Source organism: Podarcis filfolensis (assembly GCF_964270895.1).
Source record: "Podarcis filfolensis genome assembly, chromosome: Z".
Taxonomy (NCBI): Eukaryota; Metazoa; Chordata; class Lepidosauria; order Squamata; family Lacertidae; genus Podarcis; species Podarcis filfolensis.
The window spans coordinates 1,263,305-1,281,894 of record NC_139617.1 but is presented as its reverse complement, the minus strand read 5'-3'; the positions used below and the strand labels follow the sequence as shown (position 1 = coordinate 1,281,894).

General features: G+C 44.0%; 2 protein-coding genes across 4 annotated transcripts in view; both read right to left on the bottom strand.

Annotated features, from left to right (window-relative positions):
- KLHL13 (kelch like family member 13) overlaps window positions 1-18,590 on the bottom strand; it is a 1,461,558-nt gene that overhangs the window by 1,194,771 nt on the left and 248,197 nt on the right. The gene's annotated exons all lie outside the window — the stretch shown is intronic.
- The window catches only part of GPC3 (glypican 3), a 236,671-nt gene that overhangs the window by 55,111 nt on the left and 162,970 nt on the right, over window positions 1-18,590 (bottom strand). The gene's annotated exons all lie outside the window — the stretch shown is intronic.

The following is an 18,590-nucleotide window of genomic DNA, read 5'->3' as shown; positions in this document are numbered from 1 at the left end:
CATGAGTAACACAAATGGTGTGCAAGAAATAAGAAGATGCTGTCTGAGGGTCCCAGAAGGAGGCACAAAGTGTGGCATTCCCCCCCTCCAAGAGTCTAAGGCAGACGTTCCAAAAATTTCTTGAAGAGGCGGAAATTGAGCAGTGAAGTTGGGGTGTTGGGAGAACCTTCATTTTCTGAGTTACCCAAGTTCCCTCTGCCGTTTCCAAGTCTTGATAACAATTCCCTTGGTTCCATCTTGTGGAACAACAGCCACAGTGCATGACACCTGGTGCAGGTGTCTTATGCTTTGAGTAATCTGTAAGTGCTCTGTTCCTGTTGCTTTTGAAGCAGCAAAGGCAGGCAAGACAAGATCAGCTCAGAAAAACATTTATTTTAGCAAAGATCCTCATTAAATTAAAAACAATAACACCAAAAGTAGGTGGGGGAAAGTGAGCAGAATAACAAGCAAAGCAGAATGACCAAGAGGATGGAGCAAGGGAAAGTTGCAGCACCTGGGACGTCACAGTTTAGAGAAAAAGCAAGGAAGAGGTGATGAGGCATCTGATCAAGATCTGTATTTTAAAATGAGCTTAAAAAATATATTTGCAAATGTTTGTATCTCTCATGCCAGGCATAAAGCAGGTGGCTGAATACTCTGGCAGCTGTTTATCTTCCTGTTCAAGGGCCCCATTGATCTATAGCAGTATTTCAGGGTTGTAAAAGGAAATTACAGGCTGGGAGCAAAAGGTCACACTGACCATACAAATTATAGAATACAATCAAGCTACAAAAACACAATTAAGAATTGGTAAATAGTAATAATTATTGTGCCTCCCATTAAACTTGAGCCACATCTTCCTAAGGTTAAAAGGGAAAGAGCTAATAGAAACAGCAGCTGGCTTGAAAGGGGGGGTGTAGATCTAAGGGGTTGCTTTCAAAACTGTTTTTATTAAGTTCCTTTTTTACTTTGAAAAGGCCTTTCCTTTCCTTCTAAAAAGCTATATATGTGAATGTATGAAATATATTGGCTTAAATGTAATTATGCAAAAGATTTAGAAAGTAAGAAATGTTAGATTCTTATGTTAGATTCTTATTTCATAGAATCATAGAATCATAGAATCATGGAGTTGGAAGAGACCACAAGGGCCATCGAGTCCAACCCCCTGCCAAACAGGAAACACCATCAGAGCACTCCTGACATATGGTTGTCAAGCCTCTGCTTAAAGACCTCCAAAGAAGGAGATCTTTCATTGATAATGTGTGAGAGGAGAACCCAAGATCCTTTTAAGATAAAAATTAAAAAACCATGCACCATCTGTTTTAGCCATCTGTTTTGCAGTGAATAGGGCAATAGGGCAAAAGGTGAGCTGGTAATTAAGGTGCCTTGTAGAGGCAAATCTAAGATATATGACTACTTATTTGCCATTTATAGATAGAAGGAAATATAGCTCTTTGTCTCCCATAAAAGGCAATAGGAAATGGGTGTATCTTTTATTATTGGTTCCAGCAAACAGCCAATAGGAATTTCAACCAGGCTGATTGGACAGAGGCAGCCAAAGGAGGAGCAAGGGGGCTGAGCTGAGGAAATATAAGTGCTGACCATCAGGGCTGGAGTGGGCAGAGCTTTGGTAACCATATACCACTGTGTTTCTCATTTATTTGTCTGACAAATAAATTATTATTTTAATTTCTCTATTGCTGCGTTGAATATTTCATTCCAGTTAAGTGTTAACCACAAGCAGGGTGCTACAGTGACATAATAAGAGCTTCATAACATTATGCATGGCATGGAGAAAGTGGAGAGATAAAAGTTTCTCTCTCTCTAATGAAGAGGACTGCATGTTGGAAGATTCAAGGCAGTTAAAAAGAAGGCCTTCTTCACACAGCTCATAGTTAAACTGGAACATGGGCTCCCTCAGAAGGCAGTGATGGCCACCATCTGGGATGGCTTGAAAAGAGGATGAGACACATTCATGGAGAACCCTATTGATGGCTACTAGCCAGGATGGCTATGCTTGGCCTCCATGGCCAGAGGCAGAAATGCTGCTGAACATCAGTTGCTGGAGGCGAGAGGGTGCTCTTGTGGGAGTCCACCATGAGAGCAGGGTGGTGGGCTAGGGGGCCCTTGGCATGATGCAGCAGGCTTCTCTTATGTCCTTATGTAAGTGCTTTGGTCATTTGCAAAGGATCACTTTAAAGCTATTTCATCACATAAATGTATATATAGTATTTCAGATCTTCCACTGGGGGCAGCACCCACATTCACAAATAGCTGGCACCAGGTGGGCTTCTTATCTGGTCATAAACAGTTGGCAAAGCTGACAAAGCGTGTTCTCCTTCATAGAGGGGTGGGGTCTGACAGGCCACCCCTCTGTTGCTGGGTGGGATCGTGTAGATGGCCATAGCTGTTTGAGTTGCTCAGGAAATTTTGATGTTGCCAATTTGTGGGATGGACCAAGGGTTTTATATACTGAGCACACGGCATTGAGCGTTCTCTTTCGCTGCATGCACCGGATCACCTGGAGCGATCGGACCGTCTGGAGGACAGTGGCGCGATCTTCTCATTGTCTGGCTACATTTCTTTATTTCTCCCTTCTTTTTAATACTCTCTAGCCCCTTAATTCATTTAATTCCCCTTTTTTCCTGTTTGATTTCCCACCCCTTGCCCTGCCCCGTGGGAAGATTCTCCCTGTATCTGTGAGCACTGCCTGTGCGTAATCCTCCTTGGCTTGCCTTTCCCAATAGGGAGAGAGCCCCCTTTCTTTCGCAAAAAGGTTTCCCCCATTTCGCCTGTTGGTTAATTGTGGGGCTAGTCAGGGCTGTTCCCAGCTTAGCTGGAATCACCTTCGTTTATAGTATTCCCGAAGGCTGGGCCTCGTTCTTGGTCAGAGATTCTTAAGAGCAGAAGCAGTGAGACCTGCACAAATCATTCCAGCCTAAGGCCTGCTACTGTTCGCAGTGAATGGTGGAGTCTCTGTGACACGGGACTCACCCTACCTATAGAAATAGGCTCAGTAGCTCAGTGTGTGTGAACTGTTGCTCCTGTATATCTGAGGCAGACAGAGTGGAGCCGGTGTCTCTCTGTGCCTCCAATGACTATGAGCACTCTGTGTAGGCTCTTTAACTATGCTGTTTCTGAACAAGTTTATTTTCTTCAAGTATGTTTTGCCCTGATCGTGACGGTTGCCATTTAGACATCTATTTTACCTCATATTCCTTACAGGGACTATTCAGTCAGTCAGTCAGTCAGTCAGTTTTATTTCACATAGCCAAAGACTGTCACAATGTACACAGAATCATTCAACAATTAAAAGAAAATATACTGGATTGATTCAAAAAACTTAAAACATTTATATTATCAAGACATTACCTACTCTAAACAAAGCTATAAAAGTACCTTAATATACAAGTTAAGACATTAAACAATAAAATTTATAAGCTAAAATTATCATATGGCCACTAATATATTAAAAAATAATGTTAATTAATACAATGTGATTGATGATAAAGATAGAATATAGCTTGAGGGTCAAATAAATTGAGGGTCAAATAAAAAATAATGTTAATTAATACAATGTGATTGATGATAAAGATAGAATATAGCTTGAGGGTCAAATAAATTCATCTCCTTTACAGTTGGTGGCTATATAATTTGCTCTAGTTTTCCTAGCGGCAGTTGCAAAGAGTGCTACACTCCAGGTCACATACTTATCTGTGTCTGCGAGGCGATATAAAATCATATCCGGGGAACCTTGTCATTATAGTGCTAAAGATCCTTCTCTTCCTTCATTATGCAAGGGGCAGCGCAAGATATAATGTATAAGGTCCTCTACTTCAGGACATCCCCTAATGCAAACACATTCATTTGTTGGTCTGCCTCTGTGTCTCCCATCTCTAAAAGCAGAGTTTATTGTATTTAATCGTAAAAGCTTTCTGAAGTTGCACAAAAGTCAGTTCAAAACGTATGTTCATGGGCCTCTCTAAGTTTAAAATACAATGGGGCGCATGTAGATGTGTACATAGAGTTTAGATCGTTTTTAGTTGCCATTGCCCTTATGGTTCATTTAAAGATATTTTTCTGGGAATATAAGGGAAGTTCTTTGATCTCGGTCACTGAGAGGTCATATTTGCCCATCATTTGGGCAGCGTGATGTACCCAGTTTTTAAGGGGTAATCCATTTGAGAGCTCAATCGGGCATTTTTTTGGTAGCCTAGTGTTGTCCATCTGTTGAACTCTAAACCAGTAACAGAGAATTCTTTTATCTATTTGGCTCTCTATGCTCAACATGCGAGTTTCCAACCTGACCATGGCAGATTGCACGTCTTTGGGTAAACCTAAAAGAACTCTTAAAAAATAATTCTGTGGGGGTTCCAGACCGGAGACCTTTGAGGTACCCCAAACCTCTGCACCATATAGAATCTGGGCCATTGTTTTTGCTTTATACACAGATAGAGCTGGGTTAACCAGATTTCCACCTTTATAAGCAGCGAATTTCAAAATGGCTTTTGCTGATTTAAAGGCTTGCAATTTAATATTGGATAGCTGTGTATTCCAAGATGCCGTTTCTGAATAAACCAATCCCATATATTTAAACATATTTATTTACTTGGTTTATGATGTGTTCATCCAGGTGCCAAACATGCTTTTTAGAACGCTTCCCAAATACAATGACCTGCATCTTATTGTAGTTTATAGATAAAGCATTCCTTGTGCAATATGAACTTAATTTTGCAAGCAGTCGTCTCAGGCCTACCTGGGTTCTAGATACAAGTGCTAGGTCATCAGCATACATTAAGACTGAGAGTTTTTGGCCAAGAATTGTGACAGGGGCAAACTGTAGGCCCTCCAGTTCTTTAACCATGTCATTAATATAAAAATTAAACAGGAAAGGCACCAAAATGCATCCCTGTTGACTCCAGTACAGTGGTACCTCGGGTTAAGAACTTAATTCATTCCGGAGGTCCGTTCTTAACCTGAAACTGTTCTTAACCAGAAGCACCACTTTAGCTAATGGCGCCTCCTGCTGCAGCTGCGCTGCCGGAGCACGATTTCTGTTCTCATCCTGAAGCAAAGTTCTTAACCCGAGGTACCATTTCTGGGTTTGCGGAGTCTGTAACCTGAAGCGTCTGTAACCCGCGGCACCACTGTAATGGTTTTAATTCTGGTGGTGAGATGGCCAGCCAGATCCACCTTTACTTGTATCGATGTGTCAGTATATAATGTTTTGTTGAGAAATAATAGATGGAGGTCTATATTTGTCTTTTCCAATTTTTGCCACAATGCATGTCTTGTGACCGTATCAAAAGCTGACTTTAGATCGATAAAGGCGACATATAATTTTTGATTCAAATTATGGATGTATTTACATAGCAGAAAGTTCATCACAAAGCACTGGTCCAATGTGGATTTCCCTCTTTGGAAACCTGCCTGGACTTCAGATATCCCCTTATTTGTATCTGCCCATTCTTCCAGTCTCCCAAGAAGGAGCCTGGCATATAGTTTAGAGGCTACATCTAACAAACTAATGGGTCTATAATTGGTAGGGTTTTTCTTATCACCCTTTTTATATATTGGGGCAATTATACTCAGCTTCCACCCTTCCGGTATGCGACCTGAGCTGTTAATGTATGAAAACAGTTTTGCAAAAATGGGTGACCAGAAATCCGGTCTTATAGATCTCCATTGGGACCATGTCTTCTCCTGGAGCTTTATTGGCTAGTTGGCTTACGATTAGCCTCTTAATCTGATTGGGTGTGACGTCTGGCCATTCTGGCAGTTCTGATAACTGAGTGTAGTAAACTTGTGGGGGTGGGTCAGGACAGGGACCATATATTCTTGTAAAATATGTCACCCAATCCTTTCCTTGGACAGATGCTTCTAACGAGTAGCCCAGCCCATTTGTGCCTTGGGCAACCAGATGCCAAAATTTCCGTGAGTCCTTTTGAAATGCTGCATCTCCCAGTGCTTTCCACTGTTGTTCATAATATATTTGTTTCTTGCTTTTAAGTAATAATTTATAATTGTATCGTAATTGGGCTACCTCAGCTTGTAGAGCAAAATTGTGCATATGCTGTTTTAACTTCAGTTTTCTAAGTTCCCTAGATAGGCATTTTTTGCTATTCTGACATTCCTTATCAAACCAATGTCTTTTAAACCTTTTGTTTTTTATCACACTAGTTGTGGTCATCAGTGGGCACATTCGGTTAATTATTTTCTCATAAAGTCCGATTATGTTTCCTGTTTCTAACAACATTGTCCCCTTTAATAAAGAATTTTTTCTTGGACCTGTGCATTCCATTTTAACCTTCCATTTCCAAGTATCAGATATTCTCTTTCATTCAATAATTTAGGAAAGGCAGGAGAAACAAATGATGTCAGAGATAACTCAAGTGGAAAGTGGTCACTTTCAGCTCTGGGAATTATCCTGGAGGTATCTCGGTTAATCGGCACATTATTAGAAGTTAGGATATAATGTATGGTGCTAGTAAATCCTCTGGGGGAGATAAAAGTAAAATAACCCACTTGATCCCCTTGACTGTGCCCATTGCATAACAAAAGGTTATGGTTAATTATAAGTTCACAAAGATATTTCCCAGCACGGTTAGAGATGGTATCCATTGCTGCCCTCTGACAGATTTCATGTTCGTCCTCCAAGTTTAGTCCAGATAATATTGTATTTTGTGGGGAAACAAGGCCGATCCGGGCATTGAAGTCGCCTCCCAAGACAAGCCAAGGGTTGAGTGACAGAGAGTCTATACTTTCAAGTAGTTGGTCAAGTTTTTCCCAATATGATCTCAGTTCCCCCACAAGACTTTACTGGAGGTATGTACACACAGATGCAATAAGTATTTCTCAGGAGACTATCAGAAAGGGACAACACTAAAAAATTAGGGGTGGTCAACGAGGGACACTGTTTGAATTGATACATTAAGAGAGGTTGACACCAGCACTGCCAGCCCCCCACTAGGCCTTCCATACTTTACAGTTTTAAGAGCTGGTTGAGTGCAACTTGTAAAATCCTGTACAGTGGTACCTCGGGTTACATACGCTTCAGGTTACATATGCTTCAGGTTACAGACTCCGCTAACCCAGAAATAGTACCTCGGGTTAAGAACTTTGCTTCAGTATGAGAACAGAAATCGTGCAGCAGCGTCGCGGTAGCAGTGGGAGGGCCCATTAGCTAAAGTGGTGCTTCAGGTTAAGAACAGTTGAAGGTTAAGAACGGACCTCCAGAACGAATTAAGTACGTAACCAGAGGTACCACTGTAATTCAACCATAGTGCCTTCTTTTGCCCAAGTTTCTTGAAGAAAGATGATAGCATGTGTTTGTATTTTTTTTTAAAAAAGATATTTATTGAAATTTTCAAAAAATAGAGAAATAACAAAAAAGAATAAAAAAAAACCACACACATAGAATTTACATTCCTTACTTTCAATAACATATTTCCCTGACTTCCCCACACCTCCCCTTCTTGCATTCCAGATCAATTTTTAGTTCAGCAAGTTCTTATCCCCTAATTTTACTTTATTATATTTAATTCATTTTAGTTAACCGATTTTAACATAAACCTCAGTCTTTATACGTCAGTACTTATTCTTAATATCTTTTTCTAAGGTCGACCCCAATTCCCTTTCACGAGTTCCCCATTTTTATATAAGTAGCAAAACACAAAACAAAGAAACAAAGTATAATTGTACACCCTTTGGATTCCCAAAGCCCCGCTCCCCGCCTTTCCCGGTTTCAAACCCCAACAAATGTCCATCAGTCTATCTACTGTCAGCCTGGTGACCTCACGTCCGAGGCTCTTAAATCTCTCTCAATTCCTCTCTGCCGGTTTTTTTGATAGTCCTTTGTATTAAACACCAAATCTCGGAGAAGCTCTCTCCCAATAAGGTCCATGTTTCTTCCAGCCAGACCTCCATATTTAAAAAAGTAGCCCAAATCTTGTTTCTTACTTCTTTTAAGTCCAAATGTTCCAAAAGCTCCAGCTTCCACTTTAGTCAAGTTTGTAATCCATAGGTCTTCAGATCTCCACATGAGGAGATCTCTCCATTCCTCATTTTTCAATTCAAACCAGATTTTCATGATCCCATTCTTATTTTCCTTTATATCCATCTTAGCAGGCCTCTGGCTCTCCTTAATCATCTGCGGCATTATAGCTCCTCCTTCCTTTCCCTCCAAATCATCATACATCTCTTTCCTCACTTTCTCAAATTTCTCAGATTTCTTTTCTTGTTCAGCTGCAAAGATTTTTTGTTCAACTACAAAGACTTTTTGTTCAGATACAAAGACTTGAGTCAAGTCCCTTCCAGATTCAGCAAGTTTATTTACTGTTTCATTCAATGTTGTGACATTTGTAGCCAAAACATTTCCTTGTTCTAGTAACTTTCCCAGGAGAAAGAAAGTCCTCTCCAGTTCAGTCAGTATTTTTCCACTTGCAGCCATTCTTGTAATGTCCCAGAGCCCCCTCTAGAGGAGTTCTGGTTACTTAGTATTCCTTCCAGTTCCAATCCAAAAGTCAATTTAGCTTTTTCTCTTTGTTTTCAACAATTTATTACCTGAATGTAACAAATATAACCAGCAAAGACAACAGAAACAAAGTTCTCTTTTTCCCCCAACTTTGACAGCTAGTTTGACAGCTGTCAAAATCTTCTATGTCTCTTCAACAGGCTCTCTCACGGATCGCTCCCGGGTCCTGGGGGGGGGTGACGGTTCCACTCTCAAAATTAACTCTTATCCTCCAGCAAATTCGCTTATACTGCCAAAACGTGAAATTGATTACTTTTATCCTCTTAAAGAGAAGGTGTTCTCTCAACCTTAGTTATCTAGTCCTTGCTTTAAGATGTTTACAAGGCGGGGAGACGGACTTCCTCTTTGCGCCTTCCCCGATCGTGCCAGATCCAAAAAGAAAAAGAAATTTTAAATCCAATTTCCGTAATACTCACGGGTTGTTACTTTTAGTCCAAATGTTCAAAGGAAGAAGTCAGCGCTCTCCGACCATGGCATGCGGCTTCACTCCGTAGGGGAAGCAGTCGACTCACAGCACCGCGCCGCTCCCCGTCCCCCGTTCCGAAGCCTTTAAAAAGGCTCCTTCGCGGGTCGGGGGGGCGCAAATGGTGCCCGCTGAGTCACCAAGTCCACAGGCTTCAGCGCCTGTGGTTTCTGAGGGTCCCCGCGTCACCGCCGCGGCAGGACCCGTCCCCTACTGAGCAGATTCCCTCCGGAGCTCGGAGGGAATCCGCCATTAGTCGATCGCGCTAACCCAGAAGTCCAGCATGTGTTTGTAGATAGGAACCCAAATCACCGTCTTGGATCTTGTTTGGCCACCCTGTTACACTCCATGAAAGAAGTTTAATTGTTTTACAGTGATTTACTGTCAATTGCTGGCCAATGTACCCTCGGAGTTTACCAGTTTTTGAGGCAACTAGCTAATGCTAGTGGAATAATCCAGATGTTTGATTATATCAGTCGTCGTACATAAAGTAGTCACGTTTGTGTTCACTGGGCCTTTTCTTTGCAAATTGCTCACCAGCGGGGATTCCTTGGGTGTATTTCCTGACTCCTCCTCATCTAAGTATCTCATCTTTATCCAGTACTCTGGTGGTTCTATACAGTGGCGCCTCGCAAGACGAAATTAATTCGTTCCGCGAGTCTTTTCGTCTTGCGATGTTTTTCGTCTTGCGAAGCACAGTCAGCCACAACTGCACCTCTTCAAGCGGTTTTAAGAAAAAGGAAACAAACTCGCAAGACGTTTTCTTCTTGCGAAGCAAGCCCATAGGGAAAATCGTCTTGCGAAGCAACTCAAAAAACGAAAAACTCTTTCGTCTTGCGAGTTTTTCATCTTCTGAGGCGTTCGTCTTGCGAGGTACCACTGTAGTTATCATTCTGTTGTGGCCATTGGGTCTGTTGTCAGTCTCTGCCTCCAATTCTTTAATCTCTTTCAATGTCTGGCTCATAAGATCAAGCCTCTTGATAACTGTTTGTTGCTCTTCCTGAGGGAGATTCCTAAAGGAGCTGAGCTGAGAAAATCCTCTTCCAAAGGATTTAGAGAGTGCTCAGATTCCTGAAGATGATTGTCTAGAGGAATCGGCTGTTCCTTTTGGCTCACCTGGTTATTTTGATGTTGGGCATGACCCTGCGAATTCAACTCAGGCATGTCTGTTTCCTCCCCACCTGTCAAGTTTTTTTGTGATGTCATTACTTCCATTGGGGATCCAGGCTTTAGTTTTGTGAGCCCCTCTGAAGCACCAGTCCTCATCTTACATAAGGGTGCAACAATAGAATTGCGAAATACCCGGGTTGGAAAAACTCCTCTGCTTGACAATCTGAAGTTCAGCTTGTGAATCAGTGAGGGCAGTCTAGTGGGGGGGGGGGGAGTTAACATAATTTTTTGGATTTGGTTTGTGGTATTCAAGGGTTCAATCCCAACTAAGTCCAATGCCAGAGAAGTCCAATGCCAAGTAAGTCTGATAAATGTTGTTTGGAATGCTGAGCATCTTTCCAGCTAGGAGTTTGATCTGGCCTTCCACAAATTGCCATGCAGATCTTTTTTGGTTGGAAGATTAAATAAGAAGAGTTTGTTTTAAGAGCCTCTGTGCGTTCTATGTTGAGCTTAGGGGTCTGCTCTTGTTGTCGCCATTTCACTTTGGTACTTTGGTGTTCTGTTAATGCCTGCTTGTCATTAACTGATAAACTGTGGACCTCTTTGGATAATTGGGTTATTTGAGAGGCAATACCTCTAATTTGTTGGAAGATATGCTCAACCGTTCTTGCAATTAGAGTTAATTGGGTGCTCTCCCTACTTGTTATTCCTTCCTCTCTGAGCGGCACAGATCAACTTGCCCCATTGCTGGATCCAGCTCCATGCTCTCACCTTGAATACTCTCCCCACACTCACAATCATCTTCAAGAGGAGAAAACCGGTTTTTTGTTGGAACTATAAAAGCAGATTTGTTTAAAAAGTCCTCTATTTTAGATTGTTTGGGAACCAGTTAGAGAGCTGCATCCTCTGGGTCCCTGTGGCGTTTACTAGCAGGCATAGTATAACGGTGGAAAGCAAACAAGGAGAGGTTTCCTTAACCGCAGAAGAGAGAGAAAATAGAAAGTGCTCTGTTTGTTCAATTTAAGAGCTTCTCTGTGTGGTGACTGCCAGGAGTTCCAGGAACAAAATATAGAAGGAAGCTGGCGGTTAATAGCTAGCAGCTGGTGGCCTGCCCAGGTTGCTTCACAGAACTTGCCCAAGATGTTTCTCATAGCATAGACAAGAAGGTGCTGATAGAATCTCAGTAGGTTGGTAAGTTTAAAAGTAGAGAAGTAAGAAAAAGGAAAAATTACTTCCCTAGGTAGCAATCAACGCTAATTACAGTCCTGTTATCTGCAGAGCTCTGAAGCCTGCTTGCTAAGCCATTGCCATCTTGGAACCGCCCCCCGGGACTATTCTATTGCTGGGTAGTTCAGCCTATTTGTGATATTATTGCCCCCCCCCCAAAAAAGAATTTTGGGTTTCTTGAGGGGTGCTTCCCTCTAAAAGGGCAAGCAGGGGTACCTGGACAGGCGGTGGGCTGCCTCGAGTCTGTTATTTCACTGGAAACATTTATGTCTGGCCTAGTAGGTGATCCTAGGGCTTTGGTCCGCTTTGCCCTAGAATTCGATGGCCTCTGGCAACATTCCGGCCTGCTTCCACCTTCCACCCAGGGCCTTCTTCATTGACTGTGATCAAAGCTCAGGGGCCTCCCATCTAGCAAGGAGGGAGAGAATTTTCCTCCTTCTGCCCCCCTTTTCCTGATTCACAATTTTTCCAGAACTGGGCTAGGTCCTTAGGGAGGAAGGTAGCGTCCCCTAGTGGTGCACGAAGCATTGGTTTCACCGGTTCCTCACATTGTTTAGTTTTTTGCAGACTATGGCAGGGCCTTCGCAGATGTCTCCAGAGCTTGCTTCTCCTGCAAAGGATGACTTGCTGATGCCCTAGGTGCCTTTTTCCAGAAGGAAGCGTCTTCGGAGGCAGCGATCCAAGACGAGGGAAAAGAGGAGCAGGGAACATGATTCCACCTCCTTGTCAGGTACATCATTCCTGAGCTCTGATGATTCAGATGTCACCTTGGACCTCTACGGGGGTCAGGGTGAGGTTGTCCCGGGTCCTTACGGATCATCCTGGATAGCTCAGCTGGTCAACGCGTGGTGCCGGTAAAGCCAAGGTTGCAGGATTGATCCCTGTATGGGACAGCCTCATACTCCTGCATTGTAGGGGAGTGGACTAGATGATCCTCAGGGTCCCTTCCAACTCTATGATTCTATAAGTGGTGATTCGCTATGGTGAGAATGTTAAACGCTGGGCTGCCCTCATCCCCACAGCTCGCTGGGATTTCAGGGACGTGTGGACCACTTGCGCAGCTCCACATTTCAAATGGAAATTCCCTGAGCAATAGAACCTGAAGTTGGTATGTAGGAAGCCAGCTCAGCAGCAGATTTGTTGGGACTTCTTTAGGGGTTCTTGCCAGCGTTGGCCCCGTAAATTCACACATCTTGGCGTTAGATGCTTTGGGTGCCATTTGGCTGTTGCTTGCTGTGAAGGCGGACAGCCCTTTCCTGGTGGAAGGGGGGGGCTCATGGCGGCAGCACAAGACAACCCCTGCCCAAGTGGTGGCTGGGGGCTGGCAAGCAATAGCTCAATACCTCTCACCCATATTCCCATAAAATTACCTTCCTTGAAAGCCTGGCTAAAAGGTTATCCAGATAGGTCAGCGGCTTTGTGCTTGTGGGAAGGGTTTTCCCAAGGTTTAGGATTCCTCTGGCTTTTCAGCCAGTGGCTTGGAATACAGCAAATCAAAAGTCGGTTAGAGAGCTACCTGACGTAGCCAGAAAGAAGGTTAGGAAAGAGTTTGCATTGGGACGTATGGTTGGATCCCCTTTGATTCTCCTTCTATTCCCAATTTGGATTTATCCCATTTGGGGATCATCCCTAAGAAAGCCCCATGTAATTCCATCTGATCCATAATTATTGCGTCCCAAAGGCACCTCAGTGAATGACGCTATCCCTCTGGAATTGTTCCGTGAAATACGTGTCTCTGGATCAGGCGGTTGAGCTTACCAACAATTTGGAAGAGGTGCCTTGTTGGGAACTTGCGATATTTAATTGGCTGTTAGGCTGTTGCCGGTTCACCCTTGAGATTTTAAGTGGTTGGGCTTTAATTTGGATGGAGCTTATTATATAGATAAGGCGATGCCGATTGGTTGCACCATAGCCTGTGCAGCATTTGAGTCCTTTAGAACCTTTCTGGATTGAACATTGCGAGTCAAGACTCGTTTAACTGGGGGTACCATTATCTTGATTATTTTACTGGCTGATTCATGTGACACCAGCCACTGCGTAGTCTTACTGGACGCCTTTTATTCCCTCACTGAGGAGCTGGGTGTTCCGTTGGCAGTGGATAGATCAGTGGGTCCTACCGCCCTTTTATGGTATTTAGGGGCCAGCTGGATGCCATTGCTCAAACATCTGCCTGCCTGTGGAGAAGCTGTTTGCCTTGAAGGAAGTTATTCTTGTAATGCTTCCTCTGAAGCAAGTGTTGCTTTGTCAGATCCTGTCATTGCTAGGTCAGTTACATTTTGCATGCAGGGTGGTTCCTCCAGGCTGCCCCTTCCGTTCCTGCTTGGCCAGGTTGTCTCATGGCCCGGGGTCCCTTCATCATCATGTACTCTGGCTTTGAGCCTGGCGTGGCAAGGCAATCACATGTGACCTAACTTTTATTGAGTTTTCCCCATTGAAGTGCCGGCGCACATCTGGACTGAGGGACTGTCGGGTCTTTCTTGATCTGATAACCCGGTAGTGGTGAGTGTCTTGGCAAAACGGTCCTCATGCTCCGGCAGAGTGTCCGCCCCTTTTATGTGCTTTCCAACTGCACTGCTTAAGGTTTAATATTGTGTTTCCTGCTCGCTTTATTACAGGATCATATAATGTTTTCGCTGACGCTCTATCCCGTTTTTTCAGATGGAGAGCTTCAGATTCTAAGCTCTGGACGCCCAGCTATAGCCAGACTTTTCTGGAGCTCCTGTGGCACTTTGGCAACAATTAATTATTACGGGGAGAAGCAGCTTCCGTTTCCCCTTCCGCTTTTAGGTCTTATGAGAAGGCCTGGACTGATTTCTTACCTTTAGCTGGCAGTCCTTGGCCATTCAAAGGAACTTACCTCATCCTCAGAGCAGGTGCTGCAGTACTTGGCTCACCTGTTGCACATCGGACGTGCTATTAAAATAATAAGGATTCAGTCCGCTGCAATTTCCTTCTTTGGTTAAGCTTATTTTTCCAGAGACCTTTGCGCAAAGTATGTCGTGCACAGTGTCTGGGAAAGTTGGAGTAGGCTCCAACCTCCCGGCACAGCGGGCAGGGAGCAGGTCACTTTGACCTTCTATGCATTATCTGCAGCAAGTTAAGACTTGTCTGTTGGTCAAAGATCGAGGTGAGACTCCTTTCTGCTGTGTATTCCATTGCAATTTTGTGTGCTGTGTGTTGGGGAAGTTGTGTTGGAGCCAGCACGGGGTGGAGAGTCTAGAGGCTTATTGCTGCAGAACATTTCCTTATCTGCTTTGGAGCTCGTTGTTAGAGTCAGGAGCTCTGACCAAGTGGGCGGGGGTGCCACCATCAGGCTTCTGGCCAATGGTGAGGCGTGCCATTGACTGGTTATGGAAACCAGAAAAAATTGGCTCTTCATCCCCCTGATGCTGGCCTGCTCCTAGTGCACGAAAGTGGGGCCCTGTTAGCCAGGCATCAGTTTGTTCATGTCATGTGCAAGCTATTGCAACCTGGCTGCTTGTCTGCCACTGAATGTGCGCCTCATTCATTCTGGGGCCTATCAGTGGACAAGATTCAGAATACCGGATGTTGGAAGTCTGACACTTACAAGGGTTACGTGAGGAAGCGTCACCAATGATGCCTGTGCTGATGCCTGTCTGTTATTTCCTTTTTCATAGGAGCAGCTGTGCACATTTGGATTGTCTGCCACAGCATCGTGCACTGGGCTGGCAAGCGCGCTGATGACTCTGGACTGGGGTGCCATCTCGGCCTTCCTGCCCTTGTGAGTGTATACTGGATGTCCAGATGGGGAATGCTTTGGGAGCAGTTCCTCCCTTTGGTGCAGTCGAGTGTGACCTGTGAAGGTCCTCCCGCAGCGCTGGTGGTGCAGCTGGGCGAAAATGATTTGCCATCTTCCCCCAGCATAAGTTTGTGTTCCTGCATGCGAGAGGGCTTGGATGAGTTGTTGGCAGCTCTCCCTGGATTCAAAATATGTTAAGGCATTGGTTTAAAGTGGTCTGGAGGGGGGGTGGAGCACCTGTCCCCTCCAATGCGCAAAGGTATTCTGTTAAAGGAACCCAGCGGCTCGCCATGCTTTCATCTGAATCCCTGGTGTGGGGTTTGGGCCGCACAACCCCCTGGGAGCATGCGGGGAGAGGTGAGGGTATGGTGCCCAGCTCCATTTTCCTCCCCAATATTGTTTTCCCTTACTGGCTTTCGCTGGAATCCGGAAGTCAGTTCTGTCCCTGGGCGGGGACAGATAGTCGTAACCAATGCCTAAGCAACCACTCACATTTATGTATTTTAATAAAGTTGTGTGAATTGTGATTTATTTGGGGGGTGGCTTGGGGACCTTGACACGCAAGAGAGAAAATAGGCCGATTTGGGTCCCAGGTGCTTTCTTATTTATTTCATTTTACAGATTTATAAACCACACAGCCAGAGCAGCGTGTAATAAGATACCATACAAATTCTAATAGCAACAGAGCCATTTCTACCTGTGTGCCACTAAAACTCCTTCTACCACCTCCAATTTGAGCACAACATTCATGACCCCCCCACAGGGAAATCCCTTCCACATACCCTGCAATTCCACCCCTCTCCCAGCCAGGTGAATGCAGGGTGTGAACATGCGCACTCCATGCACCCCAGTCTCCATGGTGGAGGGGGGCAGGATCCACACTATGCTTTTAAAGCACAATTTAGCTCACATGGCTTTCTCCCAAAGCATCCTGGGAACAGTAGTTTGTTATGGAAGCTGAGAGGTGTTAGGAGGCCCCTTTTCTCCACACAGAACTACAGTCCCCAAAGTTCCCTGGGAAGAGGGAATGACTGTTAAGCCACTATGAGAACTGCAGCCATGTCAGGGGAATGGAGGGTCTCCTAATAACTCTCCGCACCTTAGAAAACTACAGTTCTGACAATGCTTTGAGAGAGCTTATGACTGTCCAAGTGGTATAACAGCACTTACAATGTAAGGTGTGGGTGTGGCCTATGGATGGTATGCCCTCCCCTTTTCATGGTTCTAGTCTGGTGGCCCAAATATGGCTTGCCTAAGCCTCTGGTGGACTACCATATGCAGATGAATTTGGCTTCGAGTCCCTGAAGATGGGAGGGGAAATGGAAAGGAAACAAAGAGTCTGTCAAGCTCCAGGAGGCCCACCTCCGCTTCTGCCTTGTTTGCTTACGATTTGTATATAAAACCTTTACACAATATGTTGGCAATAAAAGCAAAATTGGAAACTAATTCATCTCCAGGAGCAAAGCAGAAGGAGTTTAGGGAAGTGGTTGAAGTCTTTTAAGTAATGAGGGAATAAACTGAGAAAAGGGAAAGTTTAAGATGAATTATGTTTGTGCAGGATCCAATTCTCTTCTTCACTGTTTGGTAACAGCAGCATATTCTCACAATGCGCTTGAAAAAAAAGTTTTGAAAAGGGAACTGTCATTTAGGAGAGAATTATAAGAATACACCACCACCAAGAAGCTTATGAAACTCTGTCAATCTGAACACATATTAGGATTTGAGATTTGAGAACTGAGGAAACCCTGACATGTGTGTAAAATCCTTCAATTAGCAAAGAATTCTCCAAGCCTTTGTATATACATTTATAAATTGGGAATGTGCCACCTGGGAGAAGTATATATTGCCAGCATTTTGCCATCAACAGGCAACATCTTTTATAAACACAGTCTTGTTACTTTTCACCCCTCCATATGAGTTTCTCCAACAATTCTACAATTTCACAGCCAAGAGCCTCTACACCCTACGGAGATTTGAAGAGAAAAGCTAGTTTCCCTTGGAACATTTCATACATAGTATGCACAGCCGTTCATTCATCAGCCCTGGCTACCACCGATGTGAAACCAAGGCAATGGAGCTTTAAACCAAATCCGGGGGAGAAGGGAGACAATATTACAAATAGTACAAATGACAAGGAAATTACTGAAACCGGACTTCCGGGTTAGCGCGATCGGCTAATGGTGGATTCCCTCCGAGCTCCGGAGGGAATCGGCTTCGCAGGATTAGGGTCTTGCCGCTGCGGTGACGCGGGGACCCTTAGAAATCACAGGCGCTGAAGCCTGTGAACCTGGTGACTTGGCGGGCACCATTTGCGCCCCCCCGACCTGCGAAGGAGCCTTTTTAAAGGCTTCGGAACGGGGGACGGGGTGAGCGGCGCGGTGCTGAGAGTCAGCTGCTCCTCCTGCAGAGTGAAGCCGCATGCCATGGTCGGAGAGCGCTGACTTCTTCTTGTGAACAATTGGATTCTAAAAGTAACAACCCGTGAGTAGTACGGAAATTGGACTTGTAAAGGAACTTTTTTGTTGTTGTTGTTGAATTTGGCACGATCGGGGAAGGTGCAAACAGGAAGTCCACCTCCCCGTCTTGTAAATAATTTAAAGCAAGGACTAGTTAACTAAAGTCGAGAGAATTTCTTTTTCTTCATTGGGTAAAAGATATTAATTTCACGATTTGGCAGTATAAGCATAAATAATTCTATTGGAGGATAAGAGCTAATTTTGAGAGCTGAAGTGCCACCCCCCCCGGACCCGGGAGAGATTCGTGAGAGAGCCTGTTGAGGAGATATAGAAGAGTTTGACAGCTGTCAAAATTAGCTGTCAAGAAGGAAAAAGAGAACTTTGTTTCTGCTGTCTCTGCTGGATATATTTGTTGCAATTTGGTTATATTTTGTTGAAAACAAGGAAGAACTGATACAAACTAACTTGATTTTTGGATTTGAACTGGAAAGAATACTAAGTTACCAAAATCCCTCAAGAGGGGGATTTGGGACATTACAAGAATGGCTGGAGGAGGGAAAATTCAAGCTGGGTTGGACAGAGTTTTTGTTCTCTTGGGAAAGCTACAAGGCCAAATGGATGTTTTGGCTACAAATGTTGCAACTCTGAACTTAACAGTAAATAATATCATTGAATTTGATAAGGATTTGACTCAAGAAGCCCATGCAGCTGGACGAAAAGAGAAACTTGAGAGTTTTGAGAGTGCGGAGAAGGAGACGTATGTTGTTTCTGAGGAAAAGGAAGGAGGAGCTGTAATTTTGCAGATGACAAAGGAGAGCCAGAGGCCTGACATGATGGTTACAAAGGAAAATAAGAAATCGAGCCAGAGGCCTGACGTGATGGTTACAAAGGAAAATAAGTACTGGATGAGGAAAATCTGGTTTGAATTGGAGATTGAAGAATGGAGAGATCTCCTAATGTGGAGATCTGAAGACCTATGGATTACAAATTTGATTAAGGTGGAAGTTGGAGCTTTCGGGACAATTGGACTTAAAAGGAGTAAGAAACAAGATTCGGGCTCCA